Source organism: Pygocentrus nattereri, chromosome 16, assembly GCF_015220715.1.
Source record: "Pygocentrus nattereri isolate fPygNat1 chromosome 16, fPygNat1.pri, whole genome shotgun sequence".
NCBI classification, from domain to species: Eukaryota; Metazoa; Chordata; class Actinopteri; order Characiformes; family Serrasalmidae; genus Pygocentrus; species Pygocentrus nattereri.
Window position 1 is genome coordinate 22251592 of NC_051226.1, and position 13542 is coordinate 22265133.

General features: G+C 39.0%; 1 long non-coding RNA gene across 3 annotated transcripts; it reads right to left on the minus strand.

Moving 5' to 3' along the window:
* Positions 1–1696: 1696 nt before the first annotated feature.
* Positions 1697–11898, minus strand: LOC108412082. 3 transcript variants are annotated; one of them, XR_001856614.2, is made up of 6 exons: positions 11623–11761; positions 11462–11497; positions 6288–6382; positions 6079–6156; positions 2604–2660; positions 1697–2384 (listed from the first exon to the last, which is right to left on the minus strand). It is a non-coding gene; the product is annotated as an uncharacterized LOC108412082 (long non-coding RNA). The 3 variants fall into 3 exon arrangements; XR_001856616.2 differs by lacking the exons at positions 11462–11497; positions 11623–11761 and adding an exon at positions 11812–11898; XR_001856615.2 differs by lacking the exon at positions 11462–11497 and having other exon boundaries at positions 11623–11699.
* Between the last annotated feature and the right edge of the window lie 1644 nt (positions 11899–13542).

The following is a 13542-nucleotide window of genomic DNA, read 5'->3' on the forward strand; positions in this document are numbered from 1 at the left end:
TGAGGCCTGAAATGACTCCAAGCCAATAAGTGATTCTAAGACCTACACTGCATGTGTCTGTTAGCACACATTAGCTTTGTTCTGAAAAGAGGGACAAGATCATCTGCATGTAGATGACACATCTGTGGGATGAGATAGAGAACTATAGCACTTAGGGGCGGGCAAAACACCTCAAAGCTTGAAGACATACAACAATATTACAATACATATCACAATCTTTCATTTTTGTGCCATGTGTCATTAAAAGACACATTTAGGCCAATCATGAAAGACTGTAAATGACAACAACAACCAGTGTACAGTAACCATACACACTGTGTAAAAACAAAAAGGTGACTGCATGTTGGTCCATTATATCATAATCACTCTTTATTAGTTTATTTTAAACAACTGTTTGACCTTTTCTGACCTTTTTGTTCTTTCTTTAATAGTTTGCAAACTATATATGAAATGTTTTATTTTGGCCTTATTCTGAAAACATCTTAAATAGTTGATGCAATCATGTTTGCATTTAAAAGGGAATTCCAAGATAGGCCTTGTTCTTTGTGAGGGAGGATGAATTGGGGCTGGCCTTTGGGCCCAAAGTTTTATTTACAATTCTATAACCTATGAAAAGCTCAACTAGTTTGCACTGAACTCCCTGTAGCTACTGAATAATAAGCCTAAGTATGTAATAAGCCTAGGATTAAAAAGTTTTTTTAAGACTATACTATGTACAGAAATGCTGCCTACTTCTCAGGGCTTGAGCTCATCTGAAATGCCCTGCTGAATGGCAGTGGAAACAATTGGTTAGCCTTTCAGATTGTTTACAATGGGCACTGTGTTCTCTGGGTAAGAAAAGAAAAGGGCCATCCAGACTGCTACCAGCATAAAGTTATAGGTGTGTATTAGTGCCAGTGGCATGCATAGCTCTGAAGGCATCATGAACACTGAAAGAATTGTATACATTTTAGAGAAATACATGCTGCCTCCAAGATGATATCTTTTTTAGGGACGCCCATGCTTATTTCACCATGACAGCAACAAACGCTATTTTGCACATGTTACAACAGCATGGCTGTATAATCGTGTGCAGTTGTTAAACTGTCCTGCCTGTAGACCCTTGTCCAAATGTATGGCCTCTCACTGAAAGTGTGTGGTGCATTTTGGATGCAAAATAGAAAAATAAAGGCCCATACAGTTGCACAACTGAGGACAGAAGAACAGTAAACAGTTGGATCATGCTTTAAGCATTACATTTGGACCAAGCCTGTATTTATTGTGCTTATTTGGCCACACCACTGAATGAGGCTGCTTGCCTGTCCCTCAAGGCCACATGGTGAGCAGTTAGATCCCAATGTTTTGAAGAAAATGTGCTCCAAATTCTGAAAATCAGTGTGTAACCTTAAGATTTGTCACTTTACTGCAGCTGAATAGGCTTTGTGTTTTAATAAAAACTATTGTACTATTGTAATAAAAACTATTGTAATGTTGTCTACAGCTGTTTAGTGATGTGTTTGCTAATCATGTATGGGCTATTGTTTTGTGTTTTGCTCAAAATAAGCCAAAATTGCCAAATTAGTTAGTACCAAAACATTTGCTAAAGTTTCAGTAGTGTTATGATTTTGTTTTGTTAGTGGAATGCTCAATGATTTGTTTTAATAAAACAAGCTATAGTGTCACTCAAAGCAAAATATTAGTCCAAGGTCCAAGTCAGTTAAAAGTCTGAAATGTGTTTTCAATTCTTTAATAATCAGAAACTCTACTGAACATGTCAAACTAATCATGAGTTTGTGTGGCCTGCGTATGTGTTTGTTCAAAAAGTGATAACACAAAAATCCAATAAACGTTTTCAAGAATTGTTTTACAGCTCTTTACAGACAGAGATACAGTACGCAATTCATTAGCATTACAGAAACATACTTAATGAAAACATCCAGCAGTACCTTTTCATGTTTTATGTTGCTCACATACATATACTCAAATTGAGAAAGTATCCATCGAGAAGGAACCTTGTCCCTTTAACTTTTTTGTTATTTTTTAATAAATACTTCATAAATACATAAATATCAGGCCTGATTATTATATAACTAAATATGTGTATGTAATGAAATAAATACTGTGCAAAAAGGGGGACACTGACTGTCTACTAGAAACAAAAACACTTCTTCAACTAGGACTAGGCTCTGCATCTGGAAAGAACAGGCCGACTGTTGCGCAGCTGAATATTGAATGTGCTCTATTCTTTAGACTGACTGATGAATAATACATATGAATGTCATTGCAGTTAGTTACAATGGTATAAACAAGACATATTTTTCCAATCTATCTATATCCCAGTCACACCCGTGTGAGAACTGCCATCATTTCAGCTCCTCTGATGAAGCACTAAGCTCTGCGGTCTCCTGCAACACAGACACATCATTAGCCCTGAAGCGAATGAAGAGAGGGCAGCAATACACATTTACGAAGCTCAGAATAAACCAAAGAAAGTGCACCGATTGGGTTAAAACAGAAGGGGTATACATGGTCCAAGAGTAGCATCTGTGGCTGTGTGATTCCTCTCGGAGGTGGTGCAAACCCACACACTGATGTGTGGTGACATGTGTTGATGTGTGGCTTACCTCCAGCTTCTCCGTTTCTGGCTTCGCTGGGAGAGACTTCTGTGGTGTGTGAAAGGCCTGAGGCGAGCAGTGAATGATTCATTAAACAAATAGAGTTAGTATTAAGGAGACTTCAAGAGCACACACTCTCATCCAGTCTGTTTCTCTCTCTCTCTCTCTCTCTCTCTCTCTCTTTCTCTGTATATCTCTCTCTTTCTATGTGTCTCTCTCCCTTTACAGGTTGGAAGGGTTGAGTATGTACCCACTCAAAAGGGTTATCTGCCCACCCAATGAAAATTTGGGGAAAACAAAGTCTTAGCTTTTTTCTATAATGGACAACTTAAACAAACCACCAGCGAAATCATTCTCCCATTAAAGGCAATGTGGGACATACAAGACGTACTCACAATGTGTGTGTGCGGGTAGGCAAGGAAGGTTGGAGGGAGGTTGTTTTGCTGATTGCTGATAGTAATACAACTCTCCTCTTAAATGCGCAAACATCCATCCTACATGGAGAGGGAAGCCAGTCATCTAGGGTGGCCAATTGGGTTTCAGTGGGAAGAAACTTTCTGGCCACCCATTTAGAACTGCACATGGTGTTACCATGTTGAATATAACTGTATAAAAGATGTACGAGGCTTCCTACATTGATGGATGCATTGAGATTTCTTCCTGTGAGCATGTGAGCTCCTTCAGAGAGCAATTAAGATCAGTGAGCATTTAGTATTATATAAGAGTAAAGAAGAATTGTGACTGGCACTTGACCTGTTCATGTGTTTGTTCAAAAATGTACAACCCCATTTCGAAAAGAAATGGGACACTGTGTGAATGTAAATAAAAATAGGATACAATGATATGCAAATCATGTAAAGTATATTTTTAAAGGAAAATACTACAAAGAAAAATATTTGCCCATTATTTGCCAGCAACATGTTCCAAAAAATCACCTCTTCTTTTAACAACCCTCCAAATGCTTTCATTGGGTGATGGGTCTGGACTACAGGCAGGTCAGTTTAGTACCCAGGCTCTTAATATAGAGCAATGCTGTTGTAATACATGCAGAATGTGGTTTGGCATTGTCTTGCTGAAATAAGCAAAGCCTTCCCTGAAAAAGACATTGTCTGGATGGCAGCATGCATTGCTTAAAAACATATGTATCGTTATATCGTTCAGCATTAATGGCACCTTCACAGATGTGTGAGACACCCCTATACCATCATGAATGCTAGCTTTTAACTGTGCACTGATAACAAGCTGAGTGGTCTTTAGCCTGGAGGACACAGTGGCCATGATTTCCAAAAAGAATTTCAAACATTGATTTGTCGGACCACAGGACACTTTTCCACTTCACCTCAGTCCATTTTAAATGAGCATAGGCCCAGAGAAGGTGGCAGCATTTCTGGATCCTGTTTATGCAGTTTCTTCTTTGTGTTTTAGAGTTTTAACTTGCATTTATGAATGCGGTGAAACTGTTTTCATAGACAGTGGTTTTCAGAAATGTTTCTGAGCCCATGCAGTGATTTCCACTACAGAATCATATCTGTTTTTAATGCAGTGCAGCCTGAGGGCCCAGAGATCATGGCCAGCAAATACTGGTTTTTGGCCTTGTCCCTCGTGTACAGGGATTTCTCCACATTCTCGGAATCTTTTAATGATATTACATACCTTTTAATGATATTACATACCATAGATGATGAAAAGCAAAAGTTCTTTGCTAATTTACATTCAGAAACGTTTTTCTATAACTGTTGCACTGCTCGTTCACAGATTGGTGAACCCCTCCTCATGTTTATTTATGAAAGGGATGATTATTTTATACCAATCATGTTACTGACCTGTTGCCAATAAACCACCAGGTGTTTTTTGTTTTTTTTTTAGAATTGCTCATTTTTACCAGCCTTTTGTTGTCCCATCCTAACCTTTTTGGAACGTGTTGTTGGCATCAATTTCAAAATGGGCAAATATTCTTCAAAAAAACTTATTCAAAATAAAAGTTTCACCATGTTGTTTCTGTACTTTTTTCAATAGAAAATAGGGTTTAAATGATTTGCACATCGTTGCATTCTGTTTTTATTTACATTTAGCACGGCATCACAACTTATTTGGAAATGGGGTTGTTTGTGAGACTAAAATCTACAAATTGTCAGCTTTGTTAGGTCACTTCCTTTTCATATCAAATAAACACAAGAATAGCACTGAAGAATTGCATTATTAAAGGAGGAAAGAAGATTAAACAGAAAAAATAAGTACTTTTTCTGATCTACCTTAAAGGGTTAAACTGTGGTCAGTTTCCAGCTTGACAGCTAGTTTGCTATAATGCGCTTAGGTTTTGTTATGGGTTAAGATTTCCTTCTATCTTTTCTTTCAACAATTAACACAGCATTAGTGGCTTATTTAAAAGCGTGTATTGAAACCTCACAAATTCTAAAACCTACAAACAGTGCTATTTACATCTATATCTCTAAATCCTAATAACACCACTCCTGCTTCTTACTCTCCCTCTCTTTCTTACTCTCTCACTTTTTCACTCTATCACACACACAGATCTCTCATATACTCTGTAGTGGAAGTATGACATTGTGTCACTAGGTGGTGCTGGACCGCCACAGAAATTATTCAGAGGGAGTGACGCATACTGGCCAGACAGTAGATATCTTGAGGGAACTCTTATTTAAATAACCACACTTAGCATCTGTCCAAAAACACACAATTACTTGATATTTGATATTGATTCAATAAAGGTCAATAATTTATTCTGGCAAATGTTTGGTGAAAAATCAGTTATACAGTTCTCCACGGATGTTCTGATATATTTGCTTAGCCATGAGAAGAGTTCAAATTTTGATTGTTTAGTTTAGTGCTGCAAGGGAAATGTTCCTAACAAACACTAGAACTCAGTAGCCACCCAAATCAACCACACCATTTCAATAAAAACACATAACAAAACCTCTCTGAACCTTTTCAAGCTTAATTAATTAAGGTTACATAGGCTCTTTACAGCTACAAAGCAGCCATTTCAAATGCCAGGGCTGGTATTCATTAAACATGTAAATTAAGAGGACTGATTTTTGGATCAGATTCCATTGCCACTTCTACTCCTGAGGTGGTCTGTGAATATAGGCCCTATTATCTCAAACAGCTTCCCACAGCATTCATCTACATAGCATGGTTTTGTTGATTTTTTCTAGTTCATAGTGTCCTGGACCGTAGTGGCACATCTGTGGGACTTAAGACCTGGATGCAGTTTAAGAGGGTTGAGAGATATTTTTTCCAGAAGCAGTCTTGGCTATTTGGGTGACTTTTGAGTTTTAGTGTTTGTAAGAATTTGGACTCTATACTTTGACTACATCTAGGGTAAGTGTAAAATTGTGTAAATGTAATTTTCATCAAACTATTCCTTTAAAACCTGCATAGGTGACTCTTAGTAATATGTTGGGTATTGGAGTGAAATGAATACAACTACAGTATAGTGTCCAATGGAAATGGGCTCCATTACCTTTTTAGCTTGCTGCACCTCATCTGTGGACTTGGATCTGCTTTTGACCGTTTGCTTTTGCGGGGAAGTGGCCGATACCTGCAGAAGAATCAAAGCAACCTTGCAATATCTCTTACGACAAATACTGTACCAAATCCTTATGGATCTCTAGCTGGAGCCCACACTCCACAGGGCTCATCCCTTCAGGTACTCAAACCCACTCCACTCACTTTATTCTCTGCTTGTTCCATGACTGTGGTCTTCTCCCAAGATCAGATCAATCAGGTGAGGCTCTGAGACCTGTGATGTGCCAGCAGGCAGTTCACTGTGAATGAAAGAACAAAAGAAGATACAGAAGCACTGGGGGTTTAACCAGTCACCTCTAAAGCAGAGATAAGCTATGGACTACATGCACCAGCACTCTGAAAAGATGCTGGTTGTGTGGAGCTGGAAAAGTAATTGGCCCACATAGATTCCTGTCAGCCTAGTTTAGTGGAAGTTTTCAAAGAGTGATAGTTTTCACTTTCTCCAGTGCTTGGCCCCACTGCAATGTCTGTCATCCAGCAAACTGATTACGAACCGTTCATGGCACATATTCCAAAAAAGGTGGGTCAAATCTGTATCTGAAATATTCATGTGACCTATGAGGCTTGGCCAAGAGGGAAATAGTGCACCCTATTTATTCCCATACTGCAATATACAAGGCTCATACATAGGCTACACAGAGATAAACTGCTTTTGCAGGAACTCTAGTCCTGAGAATCCATATTCAAGAAATTCCTAATCCCCATACATTGATCCTGCTCACAAAGGCCTTGGTATTAAGTTGGTAAGGTGGATCAGCATCATGTTGCCAGAGAATAGTTAAACAGGGCACTGGGTCCCAAAGACTGGAGTTATCAATAATTGCAATTGGTGAAACAACACCCAAAGAATCCTTCAGCTTCTAGGTTAGTGGTTCCCAACCCAACTGGAGTTCCCCATGTTTTTAGTATTGTGCTCTAGCACACGTGGTTTGACTCATCAGCTAATTAACAAGGTCTTTCAGAGTTGACGTGGGAGTGTTACAGCAGAGAAAACATTAAAATGTGCAGGGAGTGAAGTGTTGAGAACCACTTTTCTATTTGAATTAAAACAGAAGGCCTCAGTCATGAGGAGGCCATGTCATGATCTACATCTGATATTTTAGGTATATTTGAACTAATATACATAACAGTGCAACGCTTATTGTGAGAAATATCCATGTCATCTTCTGCTTGTGTCTCATTACTCTTCAGTTCTATAGCATGGTCAATAAAAATATTTAAAAATTACAATACAATACAGGGTATATCTTCATTCTTTTGTACACTCTGTGCATTTTTGTGAGACACCTATTAAGTAAATGTTTCAGGAGATGTTTCTGAGGAGATTAATTAGAAGATAATCCTCTAAGAAAGAAGATGAAAATGAAAATAAGTGCTAAAAACAGGAGTTTCCAAAACTGCAAATGATTCAAATATATAGAGAAGCAGACTAAAAAGAAGGAAATAGATTAGAAAGAAGAATATTTGCAAGTCAAACAGAGAAGTTGCAGGTGTTCTCCAAACAATGGACTGACCACCCCAGAGACCAGAACCTCAACGACACCTTTATGTGAAGCAGAAAGTGAAACCAACTTGAGTAGGAAAAATATTTCTGCAGATTTCTTTGGAAAGCTGACCGCGAATCTGCAAGAAAGGATGGAAGCTGTAATAAAGGCAAAGGGTCAACCCAAAAACACAGACTTTCAATTAAATATATGTTTTCTGTCTTTTTCTTGATGCTGTAAAATAAATATTTTCAACAGAATGGCTGTAAATTAAATGAAAGGTAGTCTCTGACTGACTTTTGCACAGCACTGTATATGCTATGGTACTTTCAGTAGTATTGCATAGAATAACCTGAAACAAGAGAAGAATAACTAGCTGTTAAACTGCTTCTGGTTCAAATGACCCAACAATCTAAAGCCAAACACCCTGTGAACACATACCATGAAGTGACAAAACAGACCATGTAAGAGAGTGCACTTTGCTTGTTGTGAATAAATCACCTCTGACTTTGCAGTGCTTCTTATGACTCAGGCAATTCATACTGCCTGTTGAAATGGTTCAAAGGACATTCACATCCAAGTCTCTGGCCTGTTCACTGTGACAACACCTAGTGCGAGCATTGCAGGTCTGGGCTGCATGCGGTCTTTCTGTACATGGCACTTAGTGTTCAGCAGTTCCTTCAGAAGTATGAGTCATCTGCAGTCACTACTCTCAAGGCTATTTTCTTGATAGCTCAGCAGCAGCTGCATGTTTAAGCACTTTATTGTAATTCAAGAGCTTTGAATGCATGTGGTGGTTATAAAAAACTTCATTAATGTTGTATAAATCAGTATTTTAAAATAATACAGTTCCGTGACCTGAGGCAGTAGCTTTCTGTGTATATTTGCTTTATGTTGACTTTTGCATGGATTTTGTGTGAAATGACTTTCAACCAATGTTCATTTTAATGCTTTTCAGATCATTGTGGCTATTTTTAAGTTATAAGAACTGCACTGAACAGCTTCAAATCAAACAGCTCTGGCATGCATTTGAATGGGTTCATGTATGTTTAATGCAGAAAGAGCCAATAAAAATGAGTCTGGGCAGCAAGAGATTTCAATGGCACTTCACAATGAACAGTCGAATGCCGTGTTCAAAGGTGAGTAGTGCACAAAGCAAGAAGTTCATGTGCACGTCACCATCTAAAAGAGGATGGACAATGACTCATCTACCCATTACCTCCTCGTACAGCACCAAACAAGCTGTGTGAGAGAGAGAGTGAGGGAGAGTCTACATGCATTAGCTTTCTCACTGTGTTGGCACAGTAATTGCCAACAAAGCCATTCAGCGGTTATTCCGAACACAAATATGTCGGGTCGCCAACCGATCCAAAAGCCTAGCTAGGGACAGTGCCAATGACGAGTCTCTGAACAGTCTGCATCACCAGACGGTATCACCATGGCAACAAGCAGGCACCAGGAGTCTGACAGATGAAGGAACACGAGTGTCAGGCGCTGTCCCTCCGGGGCGCATTTAGAAGACACAGACCCCATACCCAAACTCTTTTTTCCTGCCTGACTGACTAATACATGGGTGTACAAGAGAGAGTCTGGGTGGAACTTGTAGAAGCACTCTGAGTAATGTTGATTCGTCTTTTGGAGAACTTTTAAAAGTCCAGGTAGGTCTGTCGGCTGGGTTGGCTTTGCTAGATGGTTGCCAGTTCTATTCTAGCCAAACATTAGAAATAATCTACTTCCAGATTACAGACCACTGTTCTATTCAAAAGCTCAAAAGAAGAAGATGAAGGGGTGTTTTACAAAGGTTCTCTAAGCCAAAGAGTACCTACTGCACAACCTTCAAATTTGGGCTTAAGTTATCTAGCATACTGAGTATCTTCTGGTCAGAAATCCCAGAAATAATCAGACACTTTTGCCGCAACAACCCACAACTCTTAAAGGAGTTATTAGAAGTGTTATTTAAGTGTTTCTCAGCCCAGTTCACCAGACAGTCCACATTTTCCTACTTTGAACCTCTATCCCAACACATCAGATCAAGCCATTAGGAATGCTGAATACCTACTGAAGACATACTTGAGTTCAAGTCTGGAAACATGGAATGAGAAACACTAAACTTTAGGATGAACAATGCACTTAAAGCTATGCTGCTCCAGGGTAGCTGTTCTTTCACCAATACCCCTGACACCTGGAGTTTATTTCTGATTGTAAATAGAAAAGAATATGGTCTCCTTGTGACCATGTGACCTTACAGTTTCTCAATGTTCTCTCAATGTTTCTATCTCTCATTACACATACAAGGGGTGCTCAGTTCTATCTGGGAAAGCTGGTGTGATTCTAAGAAATATGTTGTGGTTTAATTGGAATGACATGGAGGTTCTTCAAACACTAAAAGTTTCTTCCTACACACTCATCTACTTTACAAAAATGATTTAAAGGTTCTTTAGGGAATCTAAAGTGGTTCTTCTGGTAATCGCTCCAAAGAATCCTTTTTGGCTTTATTTAGGTGTTGGTCTGTGAACGCTACTATGCAATCCAGTGTTGGGTGTAGGATAAAGACAGTCAAGCCACAGTGAAACTGGAACAAAAATTTACAAAATTACAGGTATTCCAGGGTGGCAAAAGAAATTTTGGTAACACTTTACTGTAGGGTGCTACCCATAAGGCTTTATGACACTCACATAAGATTGTCATGACAACTGACATAACCATTCATAAATGTTTATTAATGCTTATTTCAATGGGCCTCATTCGCTATAAAGGTTACATTTGCCAGTTTTGATCGAAATTTGCTGAAGTATTCTTTATGACAGATGATGCCTATTGATATAAGCATTTATAAGCATTTATGTAGGGTTATGTCATTTATCATGACAAGCTTATGTAGGTGTCGTATAGCCTTATAAACAGCAGCCTACACTAAAGTGTTACCAAAATTTCTTCTAGCTCCAAAGCAATTCTAGCTCATGTTATATTAAGATCAAGGACCTTCATACTGACTGACATTTATTATGTTCTAAATCATAGGTTAGTCCATGAACTCCAGGAGTTCCAATCAAAGGTCTGGGCAGATCTAGCTAAATACAAAGCCTTCCAGGAGAGCTGTATTTGAAGCAAAACTGCAGAAATGCCTTTTATATTTGAAACTATCTAAATCCATGGAGGAAATTTTATACAGGCAAAGTAATCTGATCTAACAGGCTTTGAATTGACATCCAAACAACCACAAGAGAACCCAGCTCTGGATTTAAACCAGAATTTCCAAATTCATTTAATTGAGCTGATCCAAGTGTTAGTCTAATACCTCTTCAAGACTGATGGCCATGCTTTTGCAATGTAGCCTACAATCCAGTCCAATTCACTATGAACAATAATCATGTCTTTTGAAACCTGCAGCACAACCTGTATACTGAGCACTTCCAAAACACAGGAAAGCAACATGTTCCTGAAAAACTGCACAACAAAAATTGCACAATATTCATTCAGAAGTGCAATATCCAAAGTAAAGATCAGAGCAGATGTAAATTGCTACCAAGACACCTGGTTCAGAGAGGTGTACCTTGTAGCAGCAGTGTGATGTATTTGAATGCATGCAGGAGGTTTTCTACATTTCAAAGAAGAAAAAGCACACAGTAACAGCAAGCAGCGATGTGGAAATCTACTCATCTGTCACTGTCTCATTATAGTCACATTCAGCACAGCAAGACCATAACAGCAATTATCACAAGAAAGCAAGCAGAGTTGATGAAAACCACTCAAAGACACTGTGTTTCTTACTGGGAAACAATGACACCAAATAGTGAACTTACAACACCAATAAGTTTTGAACTGAACTCTTACCTTGCTGAGGCTGTGCTATTTAAGTCTAACTTGCAACTAGTGAGAAGCAGAGATGGAGACAGCGCAGTGGAATGAGTCTAGCACAGCATTTAGAAGTGAATTGGAACAGTAAGTTTGATCTCTATGACAAAATTCTAAGTGATGAGAGAAAGAAACCTCACCTTACAGATACTCCTTCCTCTCTCTGTAAATCTCTTCTGCTAATCTCCCTCTCCTCTTTCCCTCTCTCTCTTTCCTGCCCCCACCTTCCTCTCACACTCCCTCACTCCCTCCCTCCATCAGCTGGAGGACCGCAGGATCGTCTGAAGCTGTGAGGGTTGATTCTTACTCTGAATTTGATTAAGCCTTACCTCCTCTTCACTGTCTGTTTAGGATGACATGAATATGTAGAGCAGAGAGACTCTCCTGAAAATGGCTTTTATCCTAGGGACAAAAAAGTGCTCTGGTTGACTACTGAGAGAGAGAGAGAGAGAGAGAGAGAGAGAGAGAGAGAGAGAGAGAGAGAGAGAGAGAGAGTCTGCATTCCAGTGTCCGTGTTTGTGTGTGTGTGTGTCTGAGTGTGTTTTTATGCATTATCAGACAGGAAAGCGCCACAGGCAGCCATCAGCATCAGCCTGCCACCAGTTCACGCACCATCCATTATCTCTCTACCTCCTCCACTCTCCTCATTCTCCTTTTGTCCTTAAGCGGTTGCATGTGAAAGAAGAGCCATCTTCGGCAGGACACAGGAGGACACATGTAACAAACTGTATTATGTAGTTCTGTACAAACCCCTTCTCTCTCTAGCCTTCTTCAAAAATTTCTGCTCTTGCACCTTTGATGACCCTCCATAAAGTAACCCTACAGCAGGGTTAGCCCTTCAAAATGTGTCCATACAAGTAACCATTCATAAAATGAACATACAACAAACTGTGCATAAGGTAAACCAAAAACAAGCCCTTTATAAAGTAGTCCTCCATAAAGTAACCATACAGACAACCCTTTATCAAGTAACACCATGCATAACAATCCATAAAGTAACTCTAAAACAGCACTCCATAAAGTAAACCTAAAGGTATTCCTCCATTAACCCTTGAAATGGCCAGGGCCCACCAGTGGGCCCAAAATTTTATTATACACTCCTTTAACCTAAGAATAGCTCAGTTTGTTTGAATTGACGTCCCTGTGGTTACTGAATAATAAGCCTTAGTGTGTAATAAGCCTGAGATTTTAAGAAGTTACATAACCACAAATAATACCTCATAAAGTAATTCTACAAATAACACTAAATCAAGAAAACCCACAAGTATCCCTACATAAAGTAGCACTACAAACAGCTATCAAGTTACAAGGAATCCTCCATGGAGTAACTCTACAGAGACCCCTACATCAGGTAACCCCACCATTAACCCCACCCTCCTTAAAGAAAACCTACCAATAAATCCTTCATAAGCTCTCAAGTAACAGACATAACCCTCCTTCAAATAACCCTACAAGTATCCCTCCATAAAGTAACCCTACAAGTAATCCCTCAAAAGGTAACCCTATAAGTAATCCTCCATTAAGTAACCTGCCATAAAATAAGCTCTCAATAACACACATAACCCTACATCAGGTAACCCCACCATTAAACCTCCTTAAAGAAAACCTACCAGTAATTCCTTCATAAAATAAGCTCTCAAGTAACACACATAACCCTCCTTCCAATAACCCTACAAGTAACCCTCCATAAAGTAACCCTACAAGTAATCCCTCAAAAGGTAACCCTATAAGTAATCCTCCATTAAGTAACCTGCCATAAAATAAGCTCTCAAGTAACACACATAACCCTCCTTCCAATAACCCTACAAGTAACCCTTCATAAAGTAACAATACAAGTAACCCTCCATTACGTAACCCTACCAGTAACCCTCCATAAAATAAGATCTCAAGTAACACGCATAACCCTTCTTCAAGTAACCCTACAAGTAACAAACCATTATGTAACCCTATAAGTAACCCTCAATAGAGCAACCCAATCTCAGTAAATTTCACTCAAGGACTGAGGCAAACCATCTATCAGGGACCCTTTATGACTTCAATAAAAATCAAAATTCCTGAAA